We start from the raw sequence: 11,592 nt of genomic DNA, 5'->3' as shown, positions 1-11,592 counted from the left end.
GTTCCATATCATAAAAAAATTTGCAAAATCATTTCAGTCTTTACCTTGCTGGGAGCTTTTGATGGGGCATCAGCCTTGCTGGAACGCTTCCTACTTTCTTTGGTTTGTGAAGATTCCAGAGTTCTGGTTGTGGTCTAGTAAAGAAGAAATATGTTCTATTAATTTATGCTTTTATATGTATATATACCGTATTTATCGGGGTATACCACGCACCGGCCTATAACACGCACCCTCATTTTTCCAAGGATAGTTGGGTAAAAAAAAGATCCTTAGCTGTCACTGTGCGCCGGGCCACTGACGGTGACGTCACGTTGAAGACGTCACTTGTCATTGCGCAGCGCATAGCAACGACACAGGACACTGCCGGAGCCAGAAGCAGCAGGGACCCCGGGAACAGGTAATTATAAAACTGGGGATGGGGGAGGCAATGGGGCAGTGGCGGTGGCGGTCTCTGGACCCCAGAATAGGCAGGGGCAGAGAAGCGGGCAGCGACGGCAGGTCTCTGGACCTGCAAAAGCCGCTGCAGTTCATTGATTTAAAGCGCTTTAAATCATTGAACTGCAGCGGCTTATCGGCGTATAACACGCGGATAGACTTTAAGCTAAAAATTTTAGCCAAAAAAATGTGTGTTATACGCTAATATATAGGGTATTTATATATATATATATATATATATATATATATATATATATATATATATATATACAGAAACATTAGCAAATTCATACCTAGAAGAGCACTTGAAAATAAATATAATTATGTAGAGATATTTAGCCGAGCATGTTTAAAAATGCTAAAAGAATGTAAAACTAATTATATTTACATACCTTGCAACATGACAGTTCATATGAGGGATCCTCTCACTCCTCAAGCATTGGTGACATCCGCAATGAAGGCTGTAAACAATTATGCACATTTACCAATTTGTGAGGATGATTAAATAATGATTTAAAAACAAAAAAAGACGTTTTTTGCAAACTTACAGACAACGGTGGACTATCCAAGAGATGTTCTGGGCTTGGAGTCTACAAATTAGTATAAAAGAAAAAAGAAAAGAAAAGAATATTTATGCTATGCAATTGCAATTTAAAAAAATAAAAAATAAATCATAGCAATACATACCCCATTAGGACTGCCTGTGAAAATGCTGTGTGGTCATGACATTGTGATCAACCTATGTATCAAACAAAAAAATAAAAAAAACAACAGCAACAAAAATCAATGACAATTTTTTTCACAAGGAGGACAACTTTAAACACACCAAAGATCTTTATTAATTTTAACATTAAGAACCCAAAATATCCTGTCCAGTTTAAAAGTTGTGCAGTTGTCAATAGCAACCTATATGCTTGTTTTTGACAAGGACTGTGCAAATGTGCTAAATCATTCTGCATGGTTGCTATAGGCAACTGTGCAACTTTTAACCTCTTAAGGACGCAGGGCGTATGGATACGCCCTGCATTCCGAGTCCTTAAGGACGCAAGGCGTATCCATACGCCGTGGGAATTCCGGTCCCCACCGCTAGCCGGTTGGGGACCGGAGCCGGATGCCTGCTGAAATCATTCAGCAGGCATCCCGGCATATCGCCCAGGGGGGTCATTATGCCCCCCCCATGTCGGCGATGGCCGCAGATCGCTGGACAATTCAGTCGAGTCTCTAGTGACCCGGATTTACCGGCTGAACCAGTGCCACTTCACCCCTGCTGGCTCTGGCTCAGAGCCAGCAGGGGTGAAGTGGCACTGGTGCCACCTCATGATCGCCCTGATTCGTCGGCCCGATTACCGGCCGACCAATCAGGGCGCCTGCTGCGGGTGTCACTCCCGCACCCGCTCCGCCCCTCTTCCGGAGGACGTGAGCGGGTGCGGGAAGAACACCCCGGGTGCTGGGGACCCCGATCCCCGGTGTCCCTGTTGGGATCGGGGCCCCAGGGGCGACGGCTGCGGCGAGGGACTGTCCTGCGACGGAGCAGCAGCAGGAGGTGAGTGACAGCCTCCTGCTGTTGCTTAGCAACAGCTCCCAGCATGCAAAAAGGGCATGCTGGGAGCTGTAGTTATGCAGCAGCAGGAGGCAGACCACCACAACTCCCAGCATTCCCTTATGGGCATGCTGGGACTTATGGTTTTGCAACAGCTGGAGGCACATTTTTTCTATGGAAAAGTGTACCTTCAGCTGTTGTATAACTACAACTCCCAGCTTGCACAAACAGCTAAAGTGCATGCTGGGAGTTGTAGTGGTGCATCTGCTGGTTGCATAACTACAACTCCCAGTATGCCCTTTGGCTGTCGGTGACTGCTGAGGGTTGTAGTTTTGCAACAGCTGAAGGCACACTGGTTGTGAAACTCAGTTTTTTTTAACCTAACTCAGTGTTTCACGACCGGTGTGCCTCCAGCTGTTGCAAACTACAACTCCCAGCAGTCACCTTGCACCATGCACTGTACATGCTGGGAGTTGTAGTTTTGCAACAGCTGGAGGCACACTGGTTTTGAAACACTGAGTAAGGTCACAAACTCAGTGATACATAACCATTGTGCCTACAGCTGTTGCAAAACTAAAACTCTCAGCATGTACAGTCTGTCAGCGCATGCTGGGAGTTGTAGTTTTGCAACAGCTGGATTTCCCCCCTTCCCCATGTGAATGTACAGGGTACACTCACATGGGCGGAGGTTTACAGTAAGTATCGGGCTGCAAGTTTGAGCTGCGGCAAATTTTCTGCCGCAGCTCAAACTGCCAGCGAGAAACTACTGTGAACCCCCACCCGTGCGACTGTACCCTAAAAACACTACACTACACTAACACAAAATAAAAAGTAAAAAACACTACATATACACATACCCCTACACAGCCCCCCCTCCCCTCCCCAATAAAAATGAAAAACGTCTGGTACGCCACGGTTTCCAAAACGGAGCCTCCAGCTGTTGAAAAACAACTACTCCCAGTATTACCAGACAGCCACTGACTGTCCAGGCATGCTGGGAGTTTTACAACAGCTGGAGGCACCCTGTTTGGGAATCACTGGCATAGAATACCCCTATGTCCACCCCTATGCAAGTCCCTAATTTAGGCCTCAAATGCGCATGGCGCTCTCACTTTGGAGCCCTGTCGTATTTCAAGGCAACAGTTTAGGGTCACATATGGGGTATCGCCATACTCGGGAGAAATTGTCTAACAAATTTTGGGGGGTATTTTCTGCTTTTACCCTTTTTAAAAATGTAAAATTTGGGGGAAAAGAAGCATTTTAGGTAAAAAATAATAATTTTTTTTTACATATGCAAAAGTCGTGAAACGCCTATGGGGTATTCAGGTTCACTTAACCCCTTGTTACGTTCCCCGAGGGGTCTAGTTTCCAAAATAGTATGCCATGTGGAGGGTGTTTTGCTGTTCTGGCACCATAGGGGCTTCCTAAATGCGGCATGCCCCCAGAGCAAAATTTGCTTTAAAAAAGCCAAATGTGACTCCTTCTCTTCTGAGACCTGTAGTGCGCCAGCAGAGCACTTTTCACCCCCATATGGGGTGTTTTCTGAATCGGGAGAAATTGGGCTTCAAATTTTGGGGAGTATTTTCTGCTTTAACCCTTTGTAAAAATGTAAATTTTTGGGGAAAGCAAGCATTTTAGGAATTTTTTTTTTTTTTTACATATGCAAAAGTTGTGAAACCCCTGTGGGGTATTAAGGTTCACTTTACCCCTTGTTTCGTTCCCTGAGGGGTCTAGTTTCCAAAATGGTATGCTATGTGTTTTTTTTGCTGTCCTGGCACCATAGGGGCTTCCTAAATGCGGCATGCCCCCAGAGCAAAATTTCCTTCAAAAAAGCCAAATGTGACTCCTTCTCTTCTGAGACCTGTAGTGCGCCAGAAGAGCACTTTTCGCCCCCCATATGGGGTGTTTTCTGAATCGAGAGAAATTGGGCTTCAAATTTTGGGGGGTATTTTCTGCTATTACCCTTTTTAAAAATGTAAAACTTTTGGGAAACCAAGCATTTTAGGTAAAATTTTTTTTTTTTACATATGCAAAAGTAGTGAATCACCAGTGGGGTATTAAGGTTTACTTTACCCCTTGTTATGTTCCCCGAGGGGTCTAGTTTCCAAAATGGTATGCCATGTGTTTTTTTTTGCTGTTCTGGCACCATAGGAGCTTCCTAAAGGTGACATGCCCCCCAAAAACCATTTGTCGCTCCTTCCCTTCTGAGCCCTCTACTGCGCCCGCCGAACAATTAACATAGACATATGAGGTATGTGCTTACTCGAGAAAAATTGGGTTTCAAATACAAGTAAAAATTTTCTCCTTTTTACCCCTTGCAAAAATTCAAAAATTGGATCTACAAGAACATGCGAGTGTAAAAAATGAAGATTGTGAATTTTCTCCTTTACTTTGCTGCTATTCCTGTGAAACCCCTAAAGGTTTAAAACGCTGACTGAATGTCATTTTGAATACTTTGGGGGTTGCAGTTTTTATAATGGGGTAATTTATGGGGTATTTCTAATATGAAGACCCTTCAAATCCACTTCAAACCTGAACTGGTCCCTGAAAAAAAGCGAGTTTCAAAATTTTGTGAAAAATTGGAAAATTGCTGCTGAACTTTGAAGCCCTCTGGTGTCTTCAAAAAGTAAAAACACGTCAATTTTATGATGCAAACATAAAGTCGACATATTGTATATGTGAATAAAAAAAAAATTATTTGGAATATCCATTTTCCTTACAAGCAGAGAGCTTCAAAGTTAGAAAAATGCAAAATTTTCACATTTTTCATCAAATTTGGGGATTTTTCACCAAGAAAGGATGCAAGTTACCATAAAATTTTACCACTATGTTAAAGTAGAATATGTAACGAAAAAACAATCTTGGAATCAGAATGATAACTAAAAGCATTCCAGAGTTATTAATGTTTAAAGTGACAGTGGTCAGATTTGCAAAGAATTGCCGAGTTCTTAAGGTGAAAAAGGGCTCAGTCCTTAAGGGGTTAAACCTAGACAGGTTATGCAAAGCTACCCAAAAAAGTTTAGATACAAAATGACAAATCATTATGGATGCAATTTTAGTCCAATTTTCTATAAATTTACACCCCGTCAGCCCCCTTTCAACCAAATAATTCCAAATACTGAGGGGGAAAAAAAAGAAGCAGCAAAGGGTAAATAAAAACACCCTGAAAAACTCAGGGGGAGTCTTTTCATGGATGAGCTGATTATAAATATTAAATTTAAGAAGAAAAAAAAAAAGAAAAACAGTGAATAATCTACCTATTTGACCCATGTACTATCACAAATACCATGTGAAAATAATCGGCCTGAAATTAATTGCATACTCAAAAAAGGGTTAAATAAAAAATGTAATTGATTATGGGTGTCTTTCCTTGCAGAGGTGATTATAAAAAAAAACATTTGCAAATAATTACATCCAATAATGCACTTTATATTCCTGACCCATCCACAGTCTACAAATTTTGCAATATAAAATACAAAAAAACATTAAATACAGTGTAAATATCAATAATTATTAACATTATTGATGAAAAAAGCAGAAGAGCTGATTTATGCAAAATAGAAAGCAATCATGAAAAGGATTAAATTCTGATCAAACAAAGGGTTAAAATCAAGTAGAAAGTGATGTAGAGCAAGGCACTTACTTGCATACACAAAATGGCACCTGAGGTGCAGCAAGATGGCTTCTCTGCAAGACTCTGAGGCGAAATGACTTCTCTGGGGCTTATGGAAGAAGGGAGGGGCATTTCAAATCATATACCAGAAGGTGGGTGGATCTTTCGGCTCGTACTGCGCATGTGTAAAGTTAAAAACCGGATAGACAAACCGAGACTGGACCGTTAAAGCTTATGGTTCTCATAGAGTCCTATGTTAAAACAACCATATACGTTCGAAATACATTTTTTCACCCAGAAAAAAAAACGTGGTAGACCACGGTTTTCTGTCAGGGAAAAAAAAGTTCAAAAACGCATTGTTTTGAAAACGGATACAACCATATGCATTATGGTGCTGGCGCATATGGTTTTGCATGGAAAGTCTAATGGCATGGTTTTCTGTACGGTTGCATACTTTTTTTTAAATTAAACTGTATGCCAAAGGAACCCACCCTTAGGAATGCTTCTGTCAGGCTCTACTATTTATATTATCCATTATCGTCATATAGCGATACATATGGATGCATAGTTTTGGACATGTGAGGTGAATATGTAAATAGGAAGATACAATATAAACATATTAACTGGCCAACAACATGGGCAAAAATCCCAGAGGGGTCTGATATTTTATTTCTCACCTAATATGGCACGCAAATGTGAAATACCTTTCCTATATCAGGGAAACATTAAGTCATATTGTTACGCCAAGCGCTCCGGGTCCCCGCTCCTCCCCGGAGCGCTCACGGCGTCTCTCTCCCTGCAGCGCTCCGGTCAGACCCGCTGACCGGGAGCGCTGCACTGACTTGGCCGTCGGGGATGCGATTCGCACAGCGGGACGCGCCCGCTCGCGAATCGCATCCCAAGTCACTTACCCGTCCCGGTCCCCTGCTGTCATGTGCTGGCGCGCGCGGCTCCGCTCTCTAGGGTGCGCACGTGCCAGCTCTCTGAGACTTAAAGGGCCAGTGCACCAATGATTGGTGCCTGGCCCAATTAGCTTAATTGGCTTCCACCTGCTCCCTGGCTATATCACATCACTTCCCCTGCACTCCCTTGCCGGATCTTGTTGCCTTGTGCCAGTGAAAGCGTTTAGTGTTGTCCAAAGCCTGTGTTCCTGAACTCCTGCTATCCATCTTGACTACGAACCTTGCCGCCTGCCCCGACCTTCTGCTACGTCTGACCTTGCCTCTGCCTAGTCCTTCTGTCCCACGCCTTCTCAGCAGTCAGCGAGGTTGTGCCGTTGCTAGTGGATACGACCTGGTTGCTACTGCCGCAGCAAGACCATCCCGCTTTGCGGCGGGCTCTGGTGAACACCAGTAGCCTCTTAGAACCGGTCCACCAGCACGGTCCACGCCAATCCCTCGCTGACACAGAGGATCCACAACCTGTAAGCCGAATCGTGACACATATAAGATTTAAATCAGAGTCAAGGTTTTATGAATAAGCGTCAAATGGTCACCATGTTTCTTAGATAGTTGGCTGGCCTTGCTGAAATTAGCAGGTTTGGCTGACATTTATCTAATGTGGCTAGCTCCAGATTCCCAATGGAGCTACATAGAAACAGATACCATTGCTCTGCCCCAATAGAGAAGATGAAGAAGCAGCCCAGAATATAAGCAACGTGTAACATTACCAAAAGATACCGACTTTCATGAATTTATTTAGTCCACAGTAAGACCTAAGGTTTTTTGCCAAGTAATATGGAGAAATTTGTTGGATTTTACCCAGTAAGATTATAAAGAATTATAGCACTATCAGTTTTTCTACTTATAAGGTGTGATATGGAGTGTCAAGAAAGTGTCATTGAGTTAGACAGATTACTGGGAATAGGTGCAAGTAAAACCATATGAGTCAAAAGTAGGTAGGAAGTAAGACACATAATCCTTAAACAGTTAGTCCCAGAGTTATCACTGACCTATGCCTTTATCTTCTGGATAAGAAATAAGGGTTTGACCTTTGTAGGATGATCTTAAAGGAATCTCTGAAGATTTGCAGCTGTAGGAAGTTCAGGTCTGAAGTTCAGTACATGACATTCCCATCTGTTATCTTTCAAACACTTTTCCACGTAAAAATAGAATACAATTCTTTCATCTTCTAATTTTGTTTATTATAGTACTCTAAGGAGAATTAGAGAATTCTCCCTGTATATTGAAACTTGATCCTTCTCTATTGCATAATAATAAATGCTCATACGATATCATCTCTAAATTGATTTTTAACTCCAAGAACTTAGGTTGGTGGGTAAAAAGGGAAGAAAAAGTATTTTATAAGGTATATATTTGTTTATGATATTGATTTCTGTTTATTAAAACTTTCCCATAAGCAATACAAACATATTTAATAAGAACAAGTGATCAAGGTCATGGACAGGTAGAGTGTATCATTTCATCCATGTGTATTATGACCTGAAATCCCATAGTAGGTAATGGGAATATAGTATCTACAGTAAATAATGACAATAAAAAGCATTTGTGCATTTCATTGTTTGATTTATACCATTTATTTTAAGCAAAGATCTTATTTTTTCCCATAAAGAATTAACTCTATTCAAACAAAATAAAAATTGTTTGAGCATCAACTGGAAAAAATAATAAACTGAGTATCATTTACTTTTGCTTCCTTTAAGCTTACCTGTACTTTGAAAATAATTTTCAAACCTGATGATAAGGTGGTTTTTCATTTTGTCTATTGCACGGGGCAGAGTTTGGCTGTTTTGAGCAGTACTCACACCTGGGTTTCCTTTCCCTTACCTCTATGGCCAATCAAAGGTCAGCACCTGCTCAAAAGATGCCCAGCGTCTCCAAGGTGCTATGTGAGCTGAAACAGCAGCAGAGCACATCACAGCAGGAATCATCAAAATATCAGCTCTGAATCGCTGATAATGATGACAATGATAAAGAGTAGCAGAGTTCTGCTTACATGGACAGGAGGAAGAAAAGTGTTTAAAGAATCCAGTGTGAAGACAAAAAAAATGTCCAGTGCAGTATTTTAAAATCTTCATAAATAACACTGATACAGCCAAAACAGTCAGGTAATATTTCAGGCAGAGTACTGCCCACAATGATCATGTTGAATGCATTGCACTGCAGCTGTGCATTGTAAAAGGAGCAGTGAGTATCGCTGCCAAAAGGAATTACATGACAAAAGCATCTATGATTTAGCAGTGAATAGCTCATAATGACAACTAAAGGGGGAGTTACTTTTAGGAGGCAGCACTGTATACATAGTACAGACACAAGAAAACAGCTTCCAAGAACTTCATGAGTGGAAAGAAAATGAGAATCAATTCTTGATTTACCTTTTAGGCACATTCTAGATCCTTTGGTACACAGCATAAATCCTCTGGAGGAGACAGACAGGCTTAGGCTGCATGCACTCAGCTAGGACTTTGTCTTCTGCATAGCACTAAGCCCTACCCCTACTTCCTGCATTTCATCTTGGTTTCTCTGCTGCTAGAGAAGGAATTCCCCTAATAACAGCAATAGACAGCAGTTTGGAGTTAAGTACACACCTTGTGCACCTATAATTTAGAGATTTTGGGGGGGGGGGGGTTGAGGAGTAATTTTTGAGAATTTGTTTAAGAATTTAAGAAACGTAAAAAATGTGTTGCAGAGATATTGAAACTAGACTTTAGTGTTACACAGTTAAAGATTTTTTCGATCTATGCTCTCCCTGCTGCATGGAGCAGAGCATTATGGAGATTGTGGCTGCATCAAAGGTTAATCTTTTAAGTGCTGGAATTCCTTTTGCAACTGAAAGCTGGTAATGAGTGGATTGTAATACTTAGTAAAATGTATGGGGAGAATTTATCAATGTTTCTTGTTTTTGGTAAAAATTTGTTGCAAATTTATGAGCACTTGCTTATTTTCCTTGTTCTGTGCAAAAAGTTAGAATGTTGTGCAAACATTTGTGACGTTGCCACACCAGTTTTCTGGCAAAACTATTGCTAAAATCTCTCCTATGACTATCCAGGTAAAATGGGAATAAATATAAAAAGACAAGGTGACTACTGTGCTGTTCAATGGCTGCATGCTTACAATAAAGATTGTGAGCTCCATTTGTGCCAGGGAATGAAGTGAGTAATTTAAGTCTCTGTACAGCACTGCAGAATATGGTGGTGGTATATTAATAATAGGAAATTACAAAAAAAATTAAATACATAATCACAAGTCAAAATAAATTTGTTGTAATCTACTCCATTAAATAATAAAAATATATTTCATATAGTCATTATATCTTGAACATGTGCTTTAAAGCAGGCATATGAAAATAGGCTACTGTGAATATACAGAAACGAGCTGAAGTCAAGATTCATGTTTTATGTGACTATGTAACCCATATAACTGGTGTCAGTGGAAGCCAACACGGTATTCCCACATTTTCTTTATCACTGCTGTCTGCACACAGGCGCGCAGCCTCCACCATCAGAAAGTCATTATGTTCATTGGGAGGTAATTAATTTTTCTTTTAAGCTGCCAAGTTTAGATGATCTCCGAGAGCTGGTTCCTTGGTTGATATCCCTAAGGAACCATTACTGAGAAAACTAAGAAAACAGGACATTATATAAAACAGATCCCAGGTTGCGTCTCAGACTCCCCTCACTGTGTATAAACACCTCAATTTTCTCCATACGCTAAAGGAAAATGTTTCAGAGATGTGAGGAATGTTCAGACTTACAACTCTCAGAAAAAAAGAAGGAAAAGAAAAAGGTTTTACAGGTTTCAGAAGTAAGATTCTGAACAAGCTATTGAAAAACTTCCTACTGACCAAGCCTCTTGTGTAGCAAGTTAGCCTAACCCTGCCAGAGAATCTCTGAATTCAGTTCCAAGTCTAAGCTAAGACAGCTCTGGGCCAGTCGTGGGGAGGTTTACACAAAAACAGTTTGGAGTCCATGTTGAGAGGATATACATCTCTACAATCCTATTCCTGCTTCAAGAGTGATAATCGTCTTGCTGGGAGAAGGAATAGTTGTGCAAGGACTCTTCTGCCAACACTGAACTCTCTGTGGGCTTCTGGCTGGAGTAAGTGCTGAGTGGCTTACACATCACAATCGTCTTTATCTTGCCCCCTATGATAGAGAATCATAATATCAGTAACAGTGAGTAAACATCTTATAAAAATATATTCACCACAGGGAATCAAGTTGTGTAGGCCCTCCTAAGGAAAGATTATTCTAATTGGACTGTTTATATCTCCGGTAGCAATGTTAACCCCTTAAGGACACAGCCCATCCTGGCCTTGAGGACACAGCCAGGTTTCATTTTTGCATTTTCTTTTTTCCTACTTGCCTTTTAAGAGCTATTTCCATCCACAGAGCCATATGAGGGCTTTTTTTTCACTGAGGAATAAAAAAAAATGTGGGATATATATACATAGGTATATAATAGTCACTTTGATGTTAGAATACTATGTTCATCTAGTTATTTTCTTTGTCTATTTTTTTTGTCAACAGTGGATGCACCCCGATTGATGCACCCCATGATTTTATTTGCCTTGGCAGCAGCTGCCCGACACTGGTCACTACAGCTAAATTTACTATTAACTAAGACTCCCAAGTCCTTTTCCACATTAGTTGTCACAAGTGTTCTCCCATTTAATACATAATCTTAGCTGGGATTTTTCTTTCCCCTGTGCATTACCTTACATTTATCAGTGTTGAACCTCATTTGCCACTTCCCAGCCCAAAGCTCCAATCTATCCATATCCATTTGTAACAGTGCACTGTCCTCTATTGTGTTTACCGCTTTACAGAGTTTAGTATCATCTGCAAAGATTGCTACTTTACTATTCAATCCCTCTACAAGGTCATTAATGAATATATTAAATAGAACAGGACCCAAGACTGTTTCCTATCACTGAGCCAGTTACTTACCCACTTGCACACATTTCCCCCCAGTCCAAGCATTCTTATTTTATGCACTAATGTTTTATGTGGCACCGTATCAAATGTTTTGTAAAAATCCAGATA

At 40.9% G+C, this 11,592-nt stretch overlaps 1 long non-coding RNA gene across 1 annotated transcript in view; it reads right to left on the bottom strand.

The window, feature by feature from the left end:
• Positions 1-10,628: 10,628 nt before the first annotated feature.
• LOC130309577 (uncharacterized) overlaps positions 10,629-11,592 on the bottom strand; it is a 72,976-nt gene continuing 72,012 nt past the window's right edge. The window contains exon 3 of the long non-coding RNA XR_008858242.1: positions 10,629-10,692. This is a non-coding gene — a long non-coding RNA (uncharacterized LOC130309577). The remainder of the gene's footprint in view (positions 10,693-11,592) is intronic.

This window comes from Hyla sarda, chromosome 1, assembly GCF_029499605.1.
Source record: "Hyla sarda isolate aHylSar1 chromosome 1, aHylSar1.hap1, whole genome shotgun sequence".
Lineage (NCBI taxonomy): Eukaryota > Metazoa > Chordata > Amphibia > Anura > Hylidae > Hyla > Hyla sarda.
The sequence above is the reverse complement of the archived record's forward strand: the minus strand, read 5'-3'. Positions and strand labels throughout refer to the sequence as shown.